Source organism: Podarcis gaigeae (genome assembly GCF_964106915.1).
Source record: "Podarcis gaigeae genome assembly, chromosome: 3".
NCBI classification, from domain to species: domain Eukaryota; kingdom Metazoa; phylum Chordata; class Lepidosauria; order Squamata; family Lacertidae; genus Podarcis; species Podarcis gaigeae.
In genome coordinates, this window is record NC_139680.1 from 87,460,685 (window position 1) to 87,481,551 (window position 20,867).

At 42.7% G+C, this 20,867-nt stretch overlaps 1 long non-coding RNA gene across 1 annotated transcript in view; it reads left to right on the top strand.

Moving 5' to 3' along the window:
- LOC310841689 overlaps positions 1–20,867 on the top strand; it is a 540,183-nt gene that overhangs the window by 267,969 nt on the left and 251,347 nt on the right. The gene's annotated exons all lie outside the window — the stretch shown is intronic.

Sequence of the window (20,867 nt, forward strand, 5' to 3'; positions counted from 1 at the left end):
ATGAATTTCCCACCCCAGTGAACACAAAATCACACACACACACACACACACACACACACACACACCAAAGTGCTCGTTTTAATTATGCTTGCCCTCAGTTTACTTTTGGGGAAAACAAAATGCCAATTTGTATTCTCCTCCAGACCCTGTCATTTAGGATTAGCCATTAAGGTTTTAAGCAAAATTTGTGCCTATGTAATTTCCAAGATTCTTTCAACTATTATCATTTGCTATTAAAATATGTGTTTCATGATAATTCCTTATTTAAATAAATGTATTTAATTGTTTAAAATGAAGATTAAAAATGCCCTTTCATGTGGTTTTAAAGTGCCCTTTTGAGTTTGTTTCTCCCTCTCCCCCCCCCCCACACACTCCAGTGAAAATTCCTTTCTAAAAAGTCCTGTTTAGATGTAGGATTATTGTTGCTTAGTGAAGAATTATAGGCAATGTGTGTTTCAGTGTATACTTGAGATCTGCTGGTTCCCACTAAGGCAGAACGGTACCAAATATCATTATGACTGATGCATCACCACTCCCAGGGACATGCTGTTCTAGAAACCAACATAGCTTTATTCCAGGGATCTTCTGTCCAGGGAACGTAGATGTCCCTGAGCATCATGACACCCTGGGCATCATTACATAGCATCTTTCCCAGGGGTTTTCTATCTGAGGAATATGGCTGAGCCAGAAACCTCAGGCCAGAGCATCAATCTCATTGGTTCCTGGTCGGGGCAGGGCAGCCAAGTTCTGCCAACCACCATGTATGCATGTGTGCATATGGTATAGATCCATATCCCTAGTGCAAGGAGGCCGATTTATTTGTTGCTAAGATAATGTTATAAGTACCTGGTATAATCACAAGAGCCCACAAACTTACACAAAGATTTCAGCCAAGTTGCCAGATGTTTCTCCCTCCCTGCTAGCTCTGCATCTCTGCTTTGTGGCAGCCATTTATTTACACATACTTAAACTTTGCTTAACCTTTGTAAACAGCACCAGACCTGATTCCAAAGTGAGAGACAACTGTGAAATATAACCGTAGTGAAGTGTGAGCAAATGGATTGTGAACTATTTACTGTAAAATAGCCAACGGTGACTATCAGAGTCCTTGCAAACTTTGCATGAGGACTTGGCAGGTGTGCTTGAATAAAGTTTCAATTCATATTTGCATGTCAAGGAAAGCTTTGTTCGTGCATTTTGGGCAAATGCACATTGGCTTAACCTTGTGAGAAGGAGGGGGCACCAATAAAGATCTGGTGCCACCTTGGATCACGGCGAGAGGGGGACACATACCCAATGCCTTTATCAAACCTGCTGACAGCTGTAATCAATAAAGTGGTGGCCCGTCTGAGTCCCCGTACTGGTGTCCTGTGTCTTATTTGTGCTAATGTTATGTGCAGTCTCATTCCTGCCTATGGCTGCACTGCACCTGGGCCAGCAACATGTGGCTGTCCCAGGAAGTAGATGCAGAATCAGGGGTGGGACAAAAAGCACAACTCCACTCCTGACCAGCATGCCATTGTGCATGAGCAATTTGTGAAGGCTTCCTTATTGGAAAGTTTTCCCCACTAAGAACATAGGAAGAGCCCTACCCACCAACAGTGGAAGCAATACACGTGCCTCATGGCTAGGAGCTGTTGATAGTGTTTTCCTCAATGAATTTGTCCAATCCTATTTTAAAGCCATCCAAGCTGGTGAGCATGACATATTGAGGAGCAAATTTCTTCTTATTATTATTATTATCCCACCCATCTGGCTAGGTTTCCCCAGCAACTCTGGGAGGCTCCCAACAGAATATTTAAAACACGATAAAACATCAAACATTAAAAACTTCCCTAAACAGGGCTGCCTTCAGATGTCTTCTAAAAGTCAGATCGTTGTTTATTTACTTGACATCTCCTCTTAGGTATCACTCCTCTTATTTCAGTGCCTTAATCATTGAGCTTGCCTGTTTCTGATTTCTTTTCCCAGCTTTAAATCACCTCTTTTTGATGTGAGGTGACCAGAATTGTGTACAAGTGCGGTCACACCAAATATCTGTATACTGGCATTATAATATTGGAAGTTTTATTTTCATTTTTTAAAAAGAATATTTATTAAAGTTTCCAATAATAATACAATAAAAAGAAAAAAGAGAAAAGAAAAAAAGAATAACAAAAATACAAAAATGCAAAAAAAAAAATTAAAAAACACATAAGGTTTCCATTTCTTATTTTTCATTAACTTATTTCCCAGACCTCCTCATACCTCCCTTCTTTGTATTCCAGTTCAAATTGTTAGTTCAGCAAATCCTTATCAATAAATTTTAACCTGTTTCTAAACCTTTTTTTTCCATATTCTCTTAAAGCATTACAGCTGGAAACCACTTAATTTCTATCCAACATCATTCTAACATTCATTAATTTTGCAATATTTCTGTAAATAGTCTTTAAATTTCTTCCAATCTTCTTCCGCCGACTCTTCTCCCTGGTCTCGGATTCTGCCAGTCATTTCTGCCAGTCCCATATAGTCAATCATCTTCATCTGCCATTCTTCCAGAGTGGGTAGATCCTGTGTCTTCCAGTACTTTGCAATAAGTATTCTTGCTGCTGTTGTGGAAGTTTTATTTTCAAACCCTTTCCCATTGATCCCTAGCATGGGATTTACCCCCACCCCTCTCTCTTTTTGCCTTTCTTCTGTGTCCTTTCCTCTTTCATTTTGATGCTCTTGCCATGTTGGATGTGGAGGGATTCTTGGACCTGTTGACCTCCTGCACTAGGCTGGTACTATGATTCCATGCTAAAATGCTAAGGAATTACAAACAGTGAGGAAACTGTTAATCTAGATGTGCTGGAGGCATGATTTTATTCTGATGGCTTATATTAAATTGTGTCATTCTTGTGTCCTATGCCAATATTAATATTATTCACATTGCTACAATTATTTTCTCATTTCTTGACTGTTCCTCCATGTCACTGATTATCAGATTGGACTGCCTGGGTGGATTTTTGCTTATGTTCCTGTGTAGACATTGGAGTTTACCATATTAATTCACTCTTGTTTCTCTATTGAACATCATGCATCAATAAATCTACTTCATTTCATTTACAATCCTGAATCAGAAGTCCATGTTTCCCAGCTAAGCTTTATCCACCAAATTTGACGCCAGAGTAATAAGAGCAGATTCACATAACCAAAAAGGAACACTGACATTTGTGCATTGCATATGAATGCAATAGGCATATTTTGTTGCATGTTAAAGGAGAGAAATTATCATTTTGATGACTTTGTTACTTGGATAATAGGTGAGCCGACTGTTATTTGCATGATAAAGGTAAAGGTAAAGGTACCCCTGCCCGTACGGGCCAGTCTTGCCAGACTCTGGGGTTGTGCGCCCATCTCACTCAAGAGGCCAGGGGCCAGCGCTGTCCGGAGACACTTCCGGGTCACGTGGCCAGTGTGACATCGCTGCTCTGGCGAGCCAGAGCCGCACACGGAAACGCCGTTTACCTTCCCGCTGGTAAGCGGTCCCTATTTATCTACTTGCACCTGGAGATGCTTTCGAACTGCTAGGTTGGCAGGCGCTGGGACCGAGCAGCGGGAGCGCACCCCGCCGCAGGGATTCGAACCGCCGACCTTTCGATCGGCAAGTCCTAGGCGCTGAGGCTTTAACCCACAGCGCCACCTGCGTCCCTTATTTGCATGATAAACCTCCATAATTATGCAGGCTTCATATGCCTCCACCCACCGATCACCATACCATATGTTTAACTGAAAACCCACAGTTCTGTGCTCAGCTCTCTGCTTCTATGAATGGCACAAAATTCCCAGGGCAGCACTCTACGGACTTTGATTCCCTTTGGAGACTTGTGACAATTTGCCATATTTGGTTTATTTACAGTAGGGATAGCCATGAGGTTCTCCTCTCCCCATAATATTAGTGGGCTACAACCACCACCACCATGGCCCAATGATGAGGGATGATGGGTTTGCAGTCCAGAAGGCATCACATTGGCTATGCCCGAGCACAGATGGAGACAAACGGCATACACACTCATACCAAACAGCAGATTTCTAGAGATCTCCAAGGAGTGTTTGCTGGTGTTTGGGGTTTTCTCAGACTCATCTGACTTTGCCATTCCAACCAGTCCAAAGAGACCAGTGTCTTCTAACAGTCTTCTGACAAAGAGACATTCATCAGCAATCCTGAACTGAATAATAACTTGTCAAATCTCAGACAAGCATTACTTTAAGGCAGCTGCAGGGGACTTTAGCCCTGCAGAGGAACTGCAACTCCTGCCAGCCTTAGGAAGCATGACCAATGGCCAGACATTATGGGAGTTGTAGTTCAGCAACAACTGGATGGCCAAAGGTTCCCCATATACGCTTTAAGTGGAAATGATATCCTTAACCAAGTTTTGTCTGTAGAAGAGGTACATTACGTATCCATGAAGGAAAGAGCCGGCTCAGATACTTCTCTGCTAATCCCCTGAGTTTTAGAATACCCTCCCAAGGGAAGTGAGACAGACAACAACACCATACACTTCTCAGTAAAGTTGTTGGGCTTTTTTTAAAAAAAATCAGGCTTTTAAAATTTACTATCATGCTTTACCTAGCTGAATAGTTTTTGGTTTATTATACCTCAATTTTTATTATTACATTCTTTGGCATTTTAACCATTTATTTTAATATTTGACATTTAAGCAGACTTTTAAAAAAAATGTAGACACTTGAAAATTGAATTAATACTTAGAAATATGGGTTCATGCAGTCACCTTGAGTCCCAGTTACAGTAATCAGACAATTTTCACAACACCGTAGCACGTGATTTTTTTCAGAGAGTTTCGTTTCTACTAAAACTTTCACCCTTACCATGCAAAGCGAAGTTGAATCAGACTTGCTCTGGCACAGTGCTTTTGATGATAGATGAATTAACTCTGGAAACAAATCCACCATTTAAACAAATAGATGCAGTGAGATCACTCACTAATGCTCCTCTTGACATCACCTGGGGGGGGGGAGCCAAGGACCCCCCACACACATTTTACAAATGGAAAATCAATGCGCTGGTGTGAATCCCTTTGTCAAACACTGCAGAGTGGATTGAGGGTCAAATGTTGCAGCCTGGAGAAACTTATTCTGCTGCATTTTCTCCTGCAGGCCATAGGATCCAGAACCAAAACCATAATTCACTGTGGGAGAGGGGATTTAGGAGACCCTGTGTGCGGTTTGAACGGTAAATTCACAGAGCCACCCATTCCTGTTACAAACAGGCATCTGCTGAGTGAAATTTGTTCCACGCACAGAATTAAAGTGCAGAACTAAAGTGTTTAGGAAAATCGTGAGCTGCTTTCTTGAGATCCTCCAGGACAGAAAAGGGTTGAAAACATCAGCTGAATGATGAATGGATGGCTGGGCAGTGAATGAATGATTTCAACCTACTTTGATCGATCTGTCCTCTCTGTGATAGCTGTGTGTTGTCAATTCAGATCAAGGAATAGAAGCACTCAGAGGAGGGCAAAACTCAACACTTCTTTTTTTTTAAGCCACACTAGGGTGAGATAGTTTTCTTTCTTCAGTGCATGCATATTATCCCTGTTTGTGCCTTTAAAGTATTCATGTAGCTATGGCAACAGGTAATAGAATTTCCCCCATAAATATCCTTGCTTGAAAAACAACTGGGTGTGTTCTTCTAACTTCCCTTGATAAAAGAGAAAATGCAAGAGTGAACAGTGCTCAAATCCATATTTGGGGGGGGGGGTCATCACTGAGGAGCAATGCCTCCCTGTACATTTACTTGTCCATTATAGGAACAAAGCACATGTCACCTTCTTCTCCATCTGACTTTTGCACCCACATAAAGAGGCAAGACACAAAAGGGACACGGTATTATTTAATCATCCAAATAAATGCATCTCCAACATATAGCTGTATGAAAACTTCCGTAAATGGAGGTGTGAGACGGCTGCTGCCCCTCACCATCTCATTGTGTACAGATTTAGCTACATGAACTGGTTAATCCTCAAAAGGTCATCGTTTCCCTACCCCTTGAGCCCCATAGCCCTAAGAGGCTAGTCTTGGGAGTCCATGATGAGGATGAATTATCTTCTACAGATGTATCTCAAGATGATATACAAATTATAACGAGAGAGAGAGAGAGAGAGAGAGAGAGAGAGAGAGAGATGTTTTTTTAAAAAAACAACAACAAAGAATCACAAAACCATAATGGTGCCTCAGGGTTCTTGCAGGTGATGCGGCTTTTGCCATTATTTATTCATTTCCCTTCCAGATTTTGCAAGCAAACAGCATCCTGGCCTATTGTCCCAATAATTCCCCCCAGGTGCAGTATAGGGTACCAGGGAGAAAAACCCTCACTTATCTCAACTAATCAGGGTAGTAATTATTATTATTATTATTATTATTATTATTATTATTATTATTATTAACTAATCCTAAACCCTGAAGTGCCCAGAATTATCTATAGAGTTTGGGAGTCAAAATCAAAGAGGCCAGTGTTTGAGGCTGAACCATCTTACAATAGTGGTGATCACCCTACTCACACAATGTGTCAATACTCCTTAATTCCAGGTGCCCCAAAAGTGAGCACATAGCTGTCCTCAGCCCAGAGATTTTCCTTTTTCCTTGAAGAGGTAGGAAATTGCAACCACTTATGTTTCTTCAGAGCCCCAAGTCTGACTCTGTGTTTCAGAGGAGATGTTTTGGGTCTTTAGTTCATTTTTTTCAGGAAGTCCAAGTCTCTTCCCATCATTAGGACCACCAGCAGCTTCAGATAGTATGATTTTGCCTTCCAGCTCAATTACATCTTAAACATTCTCTACCATTTCTCTTCCCGCCTCTCCAGAGCTGTGAAGTTTCATCACTCACCGTTCTTGTATTATTTTTTCTCTCAGATTCCTGAATCCTTCTCTGCTTGTTTTGGCTCCCTTCCAACTGCGTTTCTCAGGATGCTGCTGAGAATCCCAATCATAAGGTTGTGTTTGCTGCTGATGCTGCTCCTGTTTTGTTTGTTTGTTTGCTTGCTTGCTTGCTTGCTTGCTTGTTTGGCTTTTTTTTTAGGGCTGTGCACTAGATTTGGCTGAGGCCCAAAGCCTGAGCCTATTTAAAGGAATCCAGGTGTTGCTCGAGTCAGGTTAAGACAACCCCAGATCACTACTGGTCAGGTTGCGTTGACCCAAACAATCCAGGACTGTCAGAAGGTGATGTGCCCGGCAGGAAGGAGAGGCAGATATGAGCAGGAAGAAAGAGAAACCTTGATAGGGAGGAATCTGTTACGATATTGAAGCAATGCTGCAGCAAAGTGCTAACTTGAAAAGTAAACATGATGGGAATGTTGGGACTGCCCGTGGGAAACAGAGGGACAGTCAATTCACAGTGCGAAGCACCGGAATTAGCTCTTCCGTAATATGAGCTCTTCCGTTTGTTCCTGTCCAGGAAGTACAGGAAGTGTTTGTCTCTACACTGCTGGAGCTTGAAGAGAGCAGTCATGTTTTTTGTAATGCTGCAAAGACAGAAATAAAGGCATGTAAATACGTTTCTGTCTATCTCTTTCCCCTGCCGGGGGGGGGGGCAGGAAAGAGGGTGTGTGTTCTTCTCACGTTTGAGAAGAATCTCCAATTGAGACCTAGCCTGCACTTGCTGGGGAATGCAACCAGGGAGGTCAACAGGGAATCAAGCCGGGTGCCTGGGATTGTTGCCAGTTTCTCCTGATATGGGCTTGAATTCCTGACAGAATCTACCTGGTGGCTATGTCTTCATGAGAGATTCCCACCCAATCTTCATTTCGTTCCTCCAGGCCTCTAATTCTTCCTGTTCCCAAAAGCAGTACTGCACAGGATCAAATCCTGATGTTTACTAGCTGTTAAACAGAATGATTCAGTCCTGTGCAATGACAGTTTATGAGCTGGCTTCCCTCCAAATCCCATCTGTCCCAGCCAGCAGGGCAAGTTGTCATAAGAACATAAGAGCCTGTTGGATCAGTCCAGCATCTTGCTCTAGCTGTAGCCAACCGAATGCCTGTGGGAAACCAGGGAGCAGCACAAGAGCCCTCTCCCCTCTCGTGGTTTCCAGCAACTGGTATTCAGAAGTATTACTGCCTCAAACTGTGGAGGCAGAGCATAGCCATCATCTGGCATGGTAGGAGTTGTAGTCCAACATCTGGAGGACCACAGTTTCCTCATCTCTGCTAATAAACTTATGTCTATTCAATTTTCCTTTAGTTCCCACTTTCACTGTCATTTCGCAAGCCTATACAGCTCTTTCTTCATATTATTATTATATCTATGTGCTACTGAGTTCTAGCTTCTTTGGCACTGAAGCTCTAATGAGGCAGAAAGCAGGTTATGGATGTTTTTAACAAGTCAAATAAAAATACTAATGAATCTCTTGAAACAAATCTGTTCACACTCTTAGTTAGCCATACACAGAGTAGAACCATTGAAATCAATTGACTTAAGCTACTTAATTCCATTCATTTCAGTGCATCTGCTTCTCTGAGTAGGACTAATGTTGGCTACCACCCACTAACCTCAATTCCCAGGGTCAAAAGGACTCAGTAAAATTCAGAAGCTGGTTTTCCATGTCAGGGTTCAGTCCTAGGAGAGGTGATCTTAAGAAAAGTCTCATCCAAGTACATAAAGAAGGGATGCTCCTGTTAGAATTCCTGCTCCGTGGTTGCAGTCATAGGATTGTTGTCTATCACATGATGGTATATGTTTTTACTCTACAGTGTGGGAAGTGATGGGGACAGGATGTTTGTGTTACTGTGTTCCGTGAAATGGGACTATTGTCCTTTGTTGTTTTTTTCTCTTTGCTGTCTGATGCTAGAGAGAGAGGGAGCCATGTTGCAGTGCTCCGTGTGTTTTTATATGTAAATAAAGTAAATTAGCCAAAATTCTGAGTTACTGAGGTCTGTTATGCAAGCTGCAAAGACTCTGCGGATCCCTAAGTGTGCCAATGTCTGTTGGCATCGGTCGCTGTGATGTTTGAGCTGAAGAAAGCATTTGAAGCTCCTGAACTATCGACCAGGAGGGAGAGAACATGCCAGTCGAGCATGTGTCTCTGCCAGGGTCCTACTCGAGTGTAGGATGAGCTCCTGACAGCTCCTTCAGTACTCAGCACTGGCATAAGGGGGCTTGCTGCAGATTCTCCCACAGCTTGTTCACGCAGTTCCCTCTCTCATTGACACACACTCAGGTCCACTCAAGCTCTTACTTTGTGGGGACAAAGGCCATATTGTGAGAGAGAGCTTTCCATCACAGCCAGCTGCACATGAGCACTGGCACAACAACAGACCAATGCAAGGAAATATAATTCCCCTCCTGCCCCGTTTTGTAGTCTGGCCCTCTGTGATTTTAGCTTAGCTACATAGTACACAAACTTATCCAACCCTGTTGTCAAGACTCCAGCTTGACAGTGAAGGTTTATCTACCATTTCACTCTCTGACATCTTAATTCCAGATACTGCTATCGACAGACTTTTCTGCCCAGTGCTGAAAACTATGAATTAGAAACTATGAATTTCTGAATCGCAAGGCTTAGACGTTTACATGGATGTGCTTTTTGCAAGGGACAAAAAATAATGAATCCAACATAAGGACTAGCGACTGCCACGAGTTCAGATGCAGGAAAAATAGGTAGATGGTTTTGAACCCTCAGGGTTAAAGGGGGAAAAAAATTAAAGCCAGGGGGCTTCTGCTAAGCTCTTCGGATTCTGTAGTCGTGTAGTACACATGCTGCCTCTCATTTTGGAAGTAGGATATAGCCATCATTACTAGGAGCTATTGATCAAACTCAGCCTCTGTGAAATTCTCTAATATCCTTTTAAAGCCATCTGGTGGCCATTGTCACATCCTGTGCTTAACCGGAGATGTTTTGAAAGTTTTACAGCAGCTTATCGCTCAGCTAAACAGGCAAGCTGGTTTTATATGCAACTTTCCCATGCTGATAATTGATCTACTGCAGTAAAAGCTTTTAAAAGGCTCCATCCACCACCACCACCCATCTGCACACATGGCCATCAAGTAGTGGTATATTATGAGGCAAACAGGAGTGATTCAAGTGAGGTTGGATTGCACCATTAACAAGGTATCTTGAGCCACTCTGTGGACTCAACAGGCACGCAAAAGCTACATTAAAAAAAAAAAAATGCATCTAAGCTATCAAGGGAAATGTCCTGAGCTCAGGTGAGGGAACAGTGAGGACGTCTTATTTTGTCACAGTTGTTAGTATGAATTCATCTATGTTTTTATGAATCACTTCCTGTGAAGCATCCCAAAGTAATTTCACATTACAATAAACCATATATATATATATATATATATATATATATATACACACACACACACACACACACACACACACACACACACACAGACGCTTCAGGTTACAGATGCTTCAGGTTACAGACTCCGCTAACCCTGAAATAGTATCTCAGGTTAAGAACTTTGCTTCAGGATGAGAACAGAAATCGCACGGTGGCAGCGGGAAGCCCCATTAGCTAAAGTGGTACCTCAGGTTAAGAACAGTTTCAGGTTAAGAACAGACCTCCTGAATGAATTAAGTTCTTAACTTACAGAGAGAGAGAAGGAGAGAGAGAGAGAGAGAGAGAGAGAGAGAGAGAGAGAGAGAGAATTAGAACAAAAAGGTAAAGGTAGGTAAAGAACCCCTGGACAGTTAAGTCCAGTCAAAGGCAACTATGGGGTTGCGGCGCTCATTTTGCTTCAGGCCGAGGGAGCCTGACAGCCTTCTGGGTTATGTGGCCAGCGTGACTAAACCACTTCTGGCACAACGGAACACCATGACAGAAGCCAAAGCACACGGAAACATCATTTACCTTGCTGCCGCAGTGGTACCTGTTTATCTACTTGCACTGGTGTGCTTTTAAACTGCTAGGTTGGCAGAAACTGGGACAGAGCAACGGGAGCTCTGTTGTGCGGATTCGAATTGCCGACCTTCTAATCAGTAAGCCCAAGAGGCTCAGTGGTTTAGACTACAACGCCACCTGCTCCCTAGTTAGAACAACAGCGTATATAAAAACAATGTCAAATCCAATACAGATAATGCTGGGATACAAATCTCCATTTAGAAGGCTTATTGAAAGAGGGAAGAAATTGACAGGCTGTGAAAGGCAACAGTGATGACACCTGCTTCATATGCAGTGGGAGGGAGTTCCACAGTGCTGCCACACTAAAGGCCTGATTCCGAGATCATGTAAAATGGACCTTCTAATAAGAGGGCATCTTCAGATTGCCCTCCTCTGCAGAGGGCAGTGCTTTGTTGGGAAAATAAAGGATGGAACCTTCTTTTAGGTAGGTTCCCTAGGTATGTAAACAGTCATGGCCTTCCCCCAAAGATTTGTGGAAAATGTAGTTTACCAAAGGTGCTGAGAGTTGTTAGGAGGCTGCCTATTCCTTTCACCAGAGCTACAATTCTCAGAGTTCCCTCAGAGTGGAGAGGGATTAATTCTTAAACTACTCTGGGAACTGTAGCTCTGTGAGGGGAGCAGATGTCTCCTAACAACTTTCAGCACCCAGAATTATTTGGGGAAAGTCATGGCTGTTAAAAGTGGTATCATAGTGCTTTAAATGTCTGGTGTGAACATTACATCAGCAGGAAATCTGGGTTGACTGTTACGTAATGTGTGGAGATGTCCCAAGAGGCGTTCATTAAATGATGCCAGCAGAACACCAATGACTAGATACAGTATTAATGTAAAGTGAGAAGGGCAACTGTGACCTTTATCTTCTTGTAAAATGCCCAAAACCTTTCCTTCCTCCCTCTCTCTCTCTCTCTCTCTCTCTCTCTCTCTCTCTCTCTCTGTGTGTGTGTGACCAAAAAACCCCCACTGTGAACTCAGTGTAGTAGAAGTTTTTATCTGACAGGGCAAAAGCGACAGAGGCAGCCTATGAAATAGGACCGCCAGCTTATCAAGAAATGTCTAGTGGAGCATATATCTGCCTGCCACCAGGAGAGGAAGGAGGTGTCGAGTTTATATCTGCTCCCAGCGTAAGGAGGCCAATGGGTTGCTGTGCTGACAACAGCACTCATCAGAGAAGAACACAAAGTGACTGAAGATGGATAAAAGGAGCAGCTGGGCTTTTCATCCTGCAAGTGCCTCCCCCTGTTAAAAGCCATTTTTAAGATGAATAATTTTGAGATGATTTTAATCCCGGCAACAGTCTGTCAGCTTCTCTCCCTAGAAATAGAGGAGGCCACAATGATGCCTTTTTGTTGCCAGTCCTGCTCTGATGAAGAAATAATTTATGGTTTAGCTTTTAATGGCGTTAAACTACAGTGGTACTTTGGTTCTTGAACTTAATTCATTACGGGAGTCCGTTCGACTCCTGAAATGTCCGAAAACCAAGGCACGGCTTCTGATTGGCTGCAGGAGCTTTCTGCACTCAAGCGGAAGCCGCGTCAGATGTTCAGCTTCCAAAAAACGTTTGAAAACTGGAACACTTATGTCAGGACTGCCGCTAGGTCCCAGCTCACAGAGGACCAACGCCCAGTGGATGTTATATACAAAACTCTTTATTAAAGTTTAGTTTCCATTTCCAAGCTCTGGGCGCGCAGACCCACGTCTCGACGCTAGACCGGCTAAGTCCCCTCTGACTCACTGCTCCACCCACACCAGTTTAAGATTCTAGCCCGGCTCCACCTCCTACGCTGCTCTTTCCTTCGCTGGGTCTTTCTGCCCTCTGGGGTTCCCTCCTTCCTGGACTCCTCTGACGCTGAGCCTCCTGAGTCTTGCCCCTCCCTCCGGCGGGCTTTAGGACCTGGCTCCCTTTCTGGGCTCCCTGCTATGCCGCGCTCCTGTACATTTGAACTTGGCGCGCGCGCCCAGCCGGTGACTTTCCTTCTGACCGTTTCCCCGCTTCCTGATGTGGGCGTTGCCAAACCTGACTCCTCTCCTCCCTCTGGTGGTGAGGACACTGGTCCCGACTCCTGGGACTCCCCCTCCCCACTGCGCTCTGGTGGAGAAGCTGGTCCTGATTTCCAACTGCTGCTCAGGGACTCCCCGCTAGCCCCTTCCTCCTGGGGCTTCCCCCCTGGAGACCCCTTCGCTCTGGCCACCGGCGCTCCCTTCTGTGAGTCCTCCGATTCGCTAGAGAGGCTTGTGGAATAACTCTGGCCACTGTCACTGCCTGCGCCTCCCTCGTACTCCTCCTCCTCACTCTCCATTTGCTCCCCCTCCTGTGTCTCTCCTTCTGAGCCCCTGACAACTTACTTCCAGGTTTTCCGCGTTAGGGAACTGATTTGTTTGACAACTAAACTGTTCTCGAACCAAGGTATGATTGTAGTGGGATCTGTGGTTCTGAAGGCACTCAACCATAATCACCTTTCAGATCAGTCTAATCCCATTAGGCATCACTGAGCATTCTGATCCCTCACATGATCAGGGGAGAATGAGAGCAGGAACGTTAGCTTCACCTAGGGTCCGGATATTCACTCTTTGAAATATCGCAACCCTGCTTCACCCTTTGTTATCACCCCTGTCACCCTCCATGAGCGGGTCGTATAACTTCTGAAGTGCCTATGTGGTGTAACATTTAGAATGTTGGGTGAGGATCTGAGAAGCCAGGGTTCAAATTCTCACCCAGCTATGAAGCTCATTGCATGGGTCACTGTCTCTCAGTCTAAATTACCTCAGAGGGTTGTTGTGAGGATAACATGGGTGAGTGGGGAGTTATCTACACCTCCTTGAGCTTCTTGGATGAAAAGTGGGCTATAATTGTAGTGGTAAATAAATAAATGTGGATCCTGTTCAATTCATGTAGCCTCTCTGCATAGTTTAGGAACCCTGATCCTTCAGGGTTCTATGTTGGGTGGGGCATACGTTAGTCAAATATGTTCCCTGTTGCAGACATGCACCTTTAACTCAGGGAGGAGAATGAAAAGCAAAATCTGAATTCAGACTATTTTAATAGTCTGAGCATATGGATAGTGATCAAAGATACACAGGCACACCAAAAAGAAAGCTGATTTGAAAGGTATTTAAAATACCTGGCAAATGATGAAAAATTGTAGATATTTATTCATATCAGTAAAAGCCTGATGAAGAGTATCACAATATGAAAGATAAAACAATTGCAACAAAGCTACTACAAGCACTGAAGAGAAGCAACTTAAAGCTGAGTAGATTAGCTGAGTAGATTAGGGGCACAAGAGATTATAAATGAAAAACGAAATATAAGAAGCCAACTATTTTCCTAGTACCATCATCCCATTCCAACTAACTTAAAGGAGTAGACAAAGTTTCACTGTATTATATGGCATTCCAAAACAATCTAGGATAAGTTACATAAGATTTTAAAATAAGAGAGAGATGTAGTGGCTTTGTGTAATAATGTGTCAAAGGTCCATATCTACTAGATTTGCTGTACAGATAACAATCTCTAGTCAAATGTAGAAGTCGGCTAATGTGTCCTCTTTTTTGCTCTTCAAAATATGGCGACCCTACTTAGCATAGCTTTAATTAATTTATAGGTAGCACTGACCTTCTCTTTACAAAGATGTTTAACTCACTTGGCTCCTGACTTTTCCCGACGTCACTTTGCGTTCTTAGAACTGGCCTGCAAGCACCTCCAGAGAAGTCTATTTTTTTCAGCCTAGTACCTCCACACACACTCTATTATCACTCACAGCCCAATTTGGCCACAGAGGTTACAACCAGATCAGTTTCTCCCTATCTTCCCTACTAGTAATTAACCCATTAGGTTACTATGATCCTGATAAAGAGAAATGATCATCAAAAATGTCCTTGTTCGCCGACAAGATCTACCTGCACTCAGTATAAGATCAGCAGCATCTTAATTGGCGTTATAATTGATACCCATTTTCTTTTCTGCATTCTTGTAGCTGGAAACCATTACCAGGGCTTCCATCTTCCTACATACCGCATGCTTTCTTCCCTGGAGGTGTAGATTTATTTTATATTTCAATATACTTTTATCTGACTAGTGTCTCCTAGCTTGCAGTCTTGCACATAAATGCCGAGTCATTAGCTGTTCAGCCCACGTAGCTTCCATAGAACTACACTATGTAGCCTTGTTTGATAAGAGAGCAGGAAAGAAGTTATTTTCTGATTTAAAGATACTTTATCTCCCTCGACAGTTTTCATGGCAGTTTTAAAAGTTTGAACAAAACAGTTGGCTTTTCCATTAGAGCAGAGATTGAGGGGGAACACAGATAAAACATGTTAAAATTTTATTAGCCTGCTGAGTTATTGAAATCTTGAGATGGAAATCGAGGCACATGATCAGATCTTAGCTCTCTGGGTAACCTGAAAACAAAACATAGATCCTTAATAATTACACTTCCTGAATTCTCCAAGGACGTACAGATAACTTGGGGCCATTATAGTTTGGCTTCCACCTGAATCCAAACATGCCACAAACCTCTCAAAATTGATAAGGAATAACACCTATGGACCCAATGCCACCAGCAAGCCTGTAGTTAGAGAGACTGATGAGTCTTAATACTAGGAGTGGGATCTACAACAACAGGAGATGGGATTCTGAAAGACAGCTAAGAAGAGTCAACTGCCAACATCTGTTGATAGACACCAGAACTTAGACATATAGTGGAACATCATTACCTGAAATCTTGCTACTATCTCATACTTTTAAACCAATCGGACAAACATGGATGCAAAGTTATATCTGAGCCATTTAATAAAACTTATTTCCAACCATGAAACTTAATTATTTTTTGTAATGAAATTTTATTGGGGAATTAGACAAAGTGATGGAAATTTTATCAGCGACCATTAATCATAATGGCTATTTGTCACTGAACACCAGCTTTCTAGGGAGCAATAGCTGGAGGTGGATATTGCCTGCCTGGCCTGCATGTGGGCTTCTCAGAGACATCTGGTTGGCCATTGCTAGGAGGATGCTAAGCTAAGTGGACCTTTGGTGTCATCCAGGAGGTTCTTCTTATGTGCAAATGTCCTCATAATCTCAGTCTATCATAATTTTCTCATCTGGGAAAATGCCAAAAAGTAGATTTGGAAGGTATCTCCCTGCAAAAAGGCACCCAGCTCACATTCTTCTTGCAGCATAGGAACATCTTTTCAACAATGTCTACCTGCAGTCATTCGGACTATAGGGTGTTACCAGACAGAAATCAAATGCACTGCAAAAATTGACTGGAAATGAAACATTAATTAAATGACTGCAATACAAATGTATTTAGAGCAGTGGTTCTCAAACTTTTTTCCCTCTGGGCCACAATATTCAAATAAAACTTTGCTTGTGCAACACCATTTTTTTTACCGATAAGAAATACATTGGAAAACAAAAAGAAACAACTCCTAGGGGTGCCTGGTTTATAACACAGAACACAACTACCGTACTTTATGATCTAATCATGGGACATCCAGAATGTATAAAACAATGCAGCTACATTCCCAAAATGTAATTATAAATGAGTCTTTTTCAGCACTCTTTTTGAATGGTGATTCTGGACTACAACTAGGATTTTCCTCAGTTTCACTTGATGCTCTTGCTCTTATTTTGAAAAGATATATATTCATATTCTGCAAATATTTTTTCAATACTATACTATACTAATACTATACTATACTATACTATACTATACTATACTATTACACTACACTGAAATGTTTAAATGTTTCTTGTTTATCTTTGAATTTTCCCACCACACTTGCCATCCTCTCCTGCCACACCCTTTGAGAACGACTGATTTAGAGGATAAAGTAATCTGGTTCTCCCCCCCCAAAAAAAGCAGTAAATATGAATGGAAGAACTATTTGGTTTGAACGACAATTTGAAAACTATCTTATAAAGAAATCTGTCTTGAGCACCTATTGAACTTTCCCTTCTCTTCATCCACCACTATTTCTTTGCCACCTATGGTTAGAAGTCCATCTCTCACTGAGTTCCTGATCGGTTCTCTTATGATTTCAGTCTTTGTGTTTTACCATATAGCTCTTTTGACATTCAAGGCTTTGACAATTTCATCCAACACACACACACACACACACACACACACACACACACACACACTAACTCAATTGCAAATCCAGTCACATAATTTCTAACAATGTTTTTTCACGCATTTACTTTCCAGACAGTTAATTGACAATTTACTACTGCATTCTATAAATCACTGCTACGCTCACTTTACCTGTCACTGTGCTTTATTTTATTTTTTAAAAAACAACCCTACAAGTTCTTTTAAAAAAATAAATAAATCAATATCTCCTATTTTTCTAAGTTGTGTTCCTGTCTTTTCCTGACTGTTTTTCTCCCCCCCCCCCCTTACTCAGCTAGCATATGCACACACGTTGCATTTGTGAGGTTTTATATTTTAGAAACAGCAAACCCCAGGCACATACTTTTGTTTACTGCAGTGAAAACACCCTCGATCGACTTTCTCTTGTGAACTGGGGCACTGCATGTTTCTAACGCTTTTGCTCATTTATTTATTTTTTAGAAGCTTCATGCTTGACAATTATGTTCACAGACTTGCTTGGCTCAAGGTTTGCTTTCGCCAGTAGCTTCTCTCCTCCCCACCCCCTTGCATATTAATGTAGCCTACAGACAAATCTCTTTCATAGACGTGCCTTGAAAGACTGTCGAAACTGGCAGTGTTCTGCCATGTTTCTTCCCTCAACTAAAAATAGCTTTGCAGATTCACTTCCTTTCCTCTCTCATCCTCAAGAAGCTGGAAAATGGGACTTTGCCCTCTTTTAAATGGGCACAGCTCCATCAAATTAAATGGTGCTTCACTGATCTGTACCAGTTGAAAAACTAGCCCATACTAACTGGGGAGTTTTATTTATTTACTTAAAGCATATTTTAGCCCACTCTTCAGCCCAGAGTGATGTACAGATCAATTAAAAAACAGCAACACAGTTCCTGTCCTAAGTCTTCATGATATGACAAGGCAGGGGAAAGGGATGGGAAAACAGAAGGAGGAAATAGCAAGCTCAGGCAATAGCTTATAATGTAGTACAATGCCAGCACCAGTATTGCATCCTTCTGGGAAGGTTTTCCAAAGCTGGTGCTGTGGTAACAGACTGGATAGGGTCCAATAAATTAAGGCTCATTCGGTCAGTAAAAGCCCATGCTTTGGGGCAGAGCCAACACTGGTGTCACATGCAGTTCTGCAATTCTTCCTTTGGGATTTTTCCCCAGGAGGGAATGTAATTTGAAGCAAAGAGTGTATCTTTTCCCAGTGGGGGTAAAAGCAGCAGAGATGGTATTTCCAGCAACAATGGCAAAAGAAGAATGACAGGAAATGGTTAAGAAACCCCTCTTTCGCCTAAGAGGGGGGAAAACTTTACATGAAACAAAACACAGCCGTTCTTTGAAATTTGCACCTTTTCAAAATTTGCAGTACAGTTCCTCAGTCAAGTAACGTGTACAAATATGCATGTGCTAGGGTAAATAACACATTAAAATGCATAAATTAGTGAAAATGCCATATAAAGATGCATTATATTAGGAATCTGCATACCAAAAATGTGTACTTTAGAAGAACTTCACACCAATATGCAGGTGAAATTTTATGACAGCTTTTTTTCAAAAATGCAAACTGATGCAGAAATTATTTTTTTAATTCAGGTTGGAATAATGAGAAAACCGGGAGAATCAAACATGATGGATTCAACCATCTTTACTTCCCTTCACCAGCTTACCAGAGACATTGTATAAAAGAGTAATTGATTCTTAGAACCCATAGTCCCATAGTCCCATAGCTAACGCTTCTGTGAAATCTCCAGTGCCCTTGTGGATGACACCAAGCCCAACAGTTTATTGCATTTTCCTTCTTCAGCTGTCCAGCCAGCCTGTGGCTTTATAATCTTTCTCATGAGCATCTGAAATCAGTAGCTTCCTCCACCCAAGTTGAGTGTGACTTCTGCTTGTTTTTTCACTGCAATCAACTTAGTGGATTTTCCCTCCACTTCATGTCTCAGCTCCATTAGAGCAACTCAAAATCTTATCTCCTCTGTGTGCAAGGATTTTGCTAAAATTCCAGTACCAGCTTGTTGTCATGTTGCCTAGGACACACACACTCAAAGACTGAAACTGCAGGTGTATTCTGTGCCCTGCTTTCATTTTCACAAATACAGATGGCCCTATATGCATCAGAGGACTAAGGGATCTCCACTTCCTCTGTTTGGCAGGAAACACATTGAATTATTCATAGCAACACATGTTAACAGGCTTCGCTATTCAAGATGAGATGGTGCTCTCCCCACCCCTGCCTCATTATAGGTGTTTTGAGAGAAGTAGGTTCACAGCTTCACTGCCCAGGTGGCATTTGAAGGCCTTTTAAAGAGAGCTGGAATGTATCCTCAGCCCCACCCAGCTTGGCCAATGGTCAGAAATGATGGGAGTTGTAGACCAATAATATCTCACCAACATTGTTAGCTACCCATGCTTTGGGGGAAGTTCAACTTATTAGAGTTATTCATTCATTCATCCATTCATTGCATTTATACCCTACATTTCTTTCTCCAAGGGGCTTGATATGGTGTATGTGGATCGCTCCGCATTTAATTCCCACAACAATTCTGTGAGGAAGGTTGGGTGAGAGGCAGTGAGTGGCTGTAAGGTCACCCAGTGAACATCATGGCAAAGTGGGGAATTAAACCCGGGTCTCCCAGGTCCTCGTCCAACAGCCTAACCACTACACCACACTGGCTCCAGTGTAATGATCACAGGCAGGCAAGCAAGCCCCGGTAAGAAGTAATGACTCTCTGGCAGTTTTCTGTATGTTTATTTACAACAAAACACATCCAGAGCATGGCTTCTCGCCTGCTCACATTGACGATAGTTGGTCAGTCTGAATCTTCATCCCTCCCACAGCAGGAAGGATGCTAGTTTCCCCCCTTTCCCCTCTAGCCCTTCCGTTGCTCTCTGATCTTATCCAGTCTTTTAGAATGGAGACTGACAGGCTGCCCTTAACCTTCCCCATTTTCACTTGACACAGTCTCAGTCCTCTGCTTATCTGCTGATTGCCTAGCAACACTCTGGCTGCCTTCCAACTCTTCCTCTGTTTGAGAGCTAAAAATGTCTTCCTCAAGAAGGGGGTGTCGAACTGCCCTTTCTCGGCTCTGTCAGCCAGCTCTCATTTGCAGAGTCAGTCCCTCTTTCACTCAGCTCAATTTCTGAGTCTGACTCTTCCCCAGCGTTCTTGTGAGCCACGTTCCTGACATCCAGTACAGCATGAACACCATTCACCTAAGCAGATGAACCACCCATGAACAGCACCTCCAGCAGCAGCAACCAAGCAGTGGGGCAGAGCTGTGCAGCCTTCCTCCTGAACTGGTGCTGCTGCAGCTTACCCGGATGGGAAAGAGTGGAGAAAAGGCAAGGGCTGAATGGGTGCACCAACAGAGCCAATCTGGTTCTGCCACCAGGGAGTCCAAACAGCCCCAGCTTTGCTACCGCCCTGCTTTCAGGTAAGCTACAGTGGTGCCAGAGTTACTTCTGCTACTGCTTGACTGAGCCACAGATTTATTGGATCCCATCCAGCCCATTATCACAGCTTCACTCTTGAATTTTGGAGATATGCAATCCAGTACCAAAGGATCTCTAGGAGAAGATATCGGCCACCCCAGTGTTGCTTAAAGTCCCCTGTAATTGCTAGCACTGCTATTATCACTACTTAAGAGGTAATATTGCACATGAAGACATAATTTATTACTAAACTATTAGCTGTTTCTTTCCTACTCTGTATCTGCAACAAGACACCAAGCCTCAGCTTCTGATGATATGCAGGAATGGAAATTCTAGCCAAGGCGATATTTCATTTGTAGGCAATGCCAATACTAATGAGATGATCTCATTATCATTTTGTCTGTTAATTAACTGTCAGGTAACCCACTCAAGAAT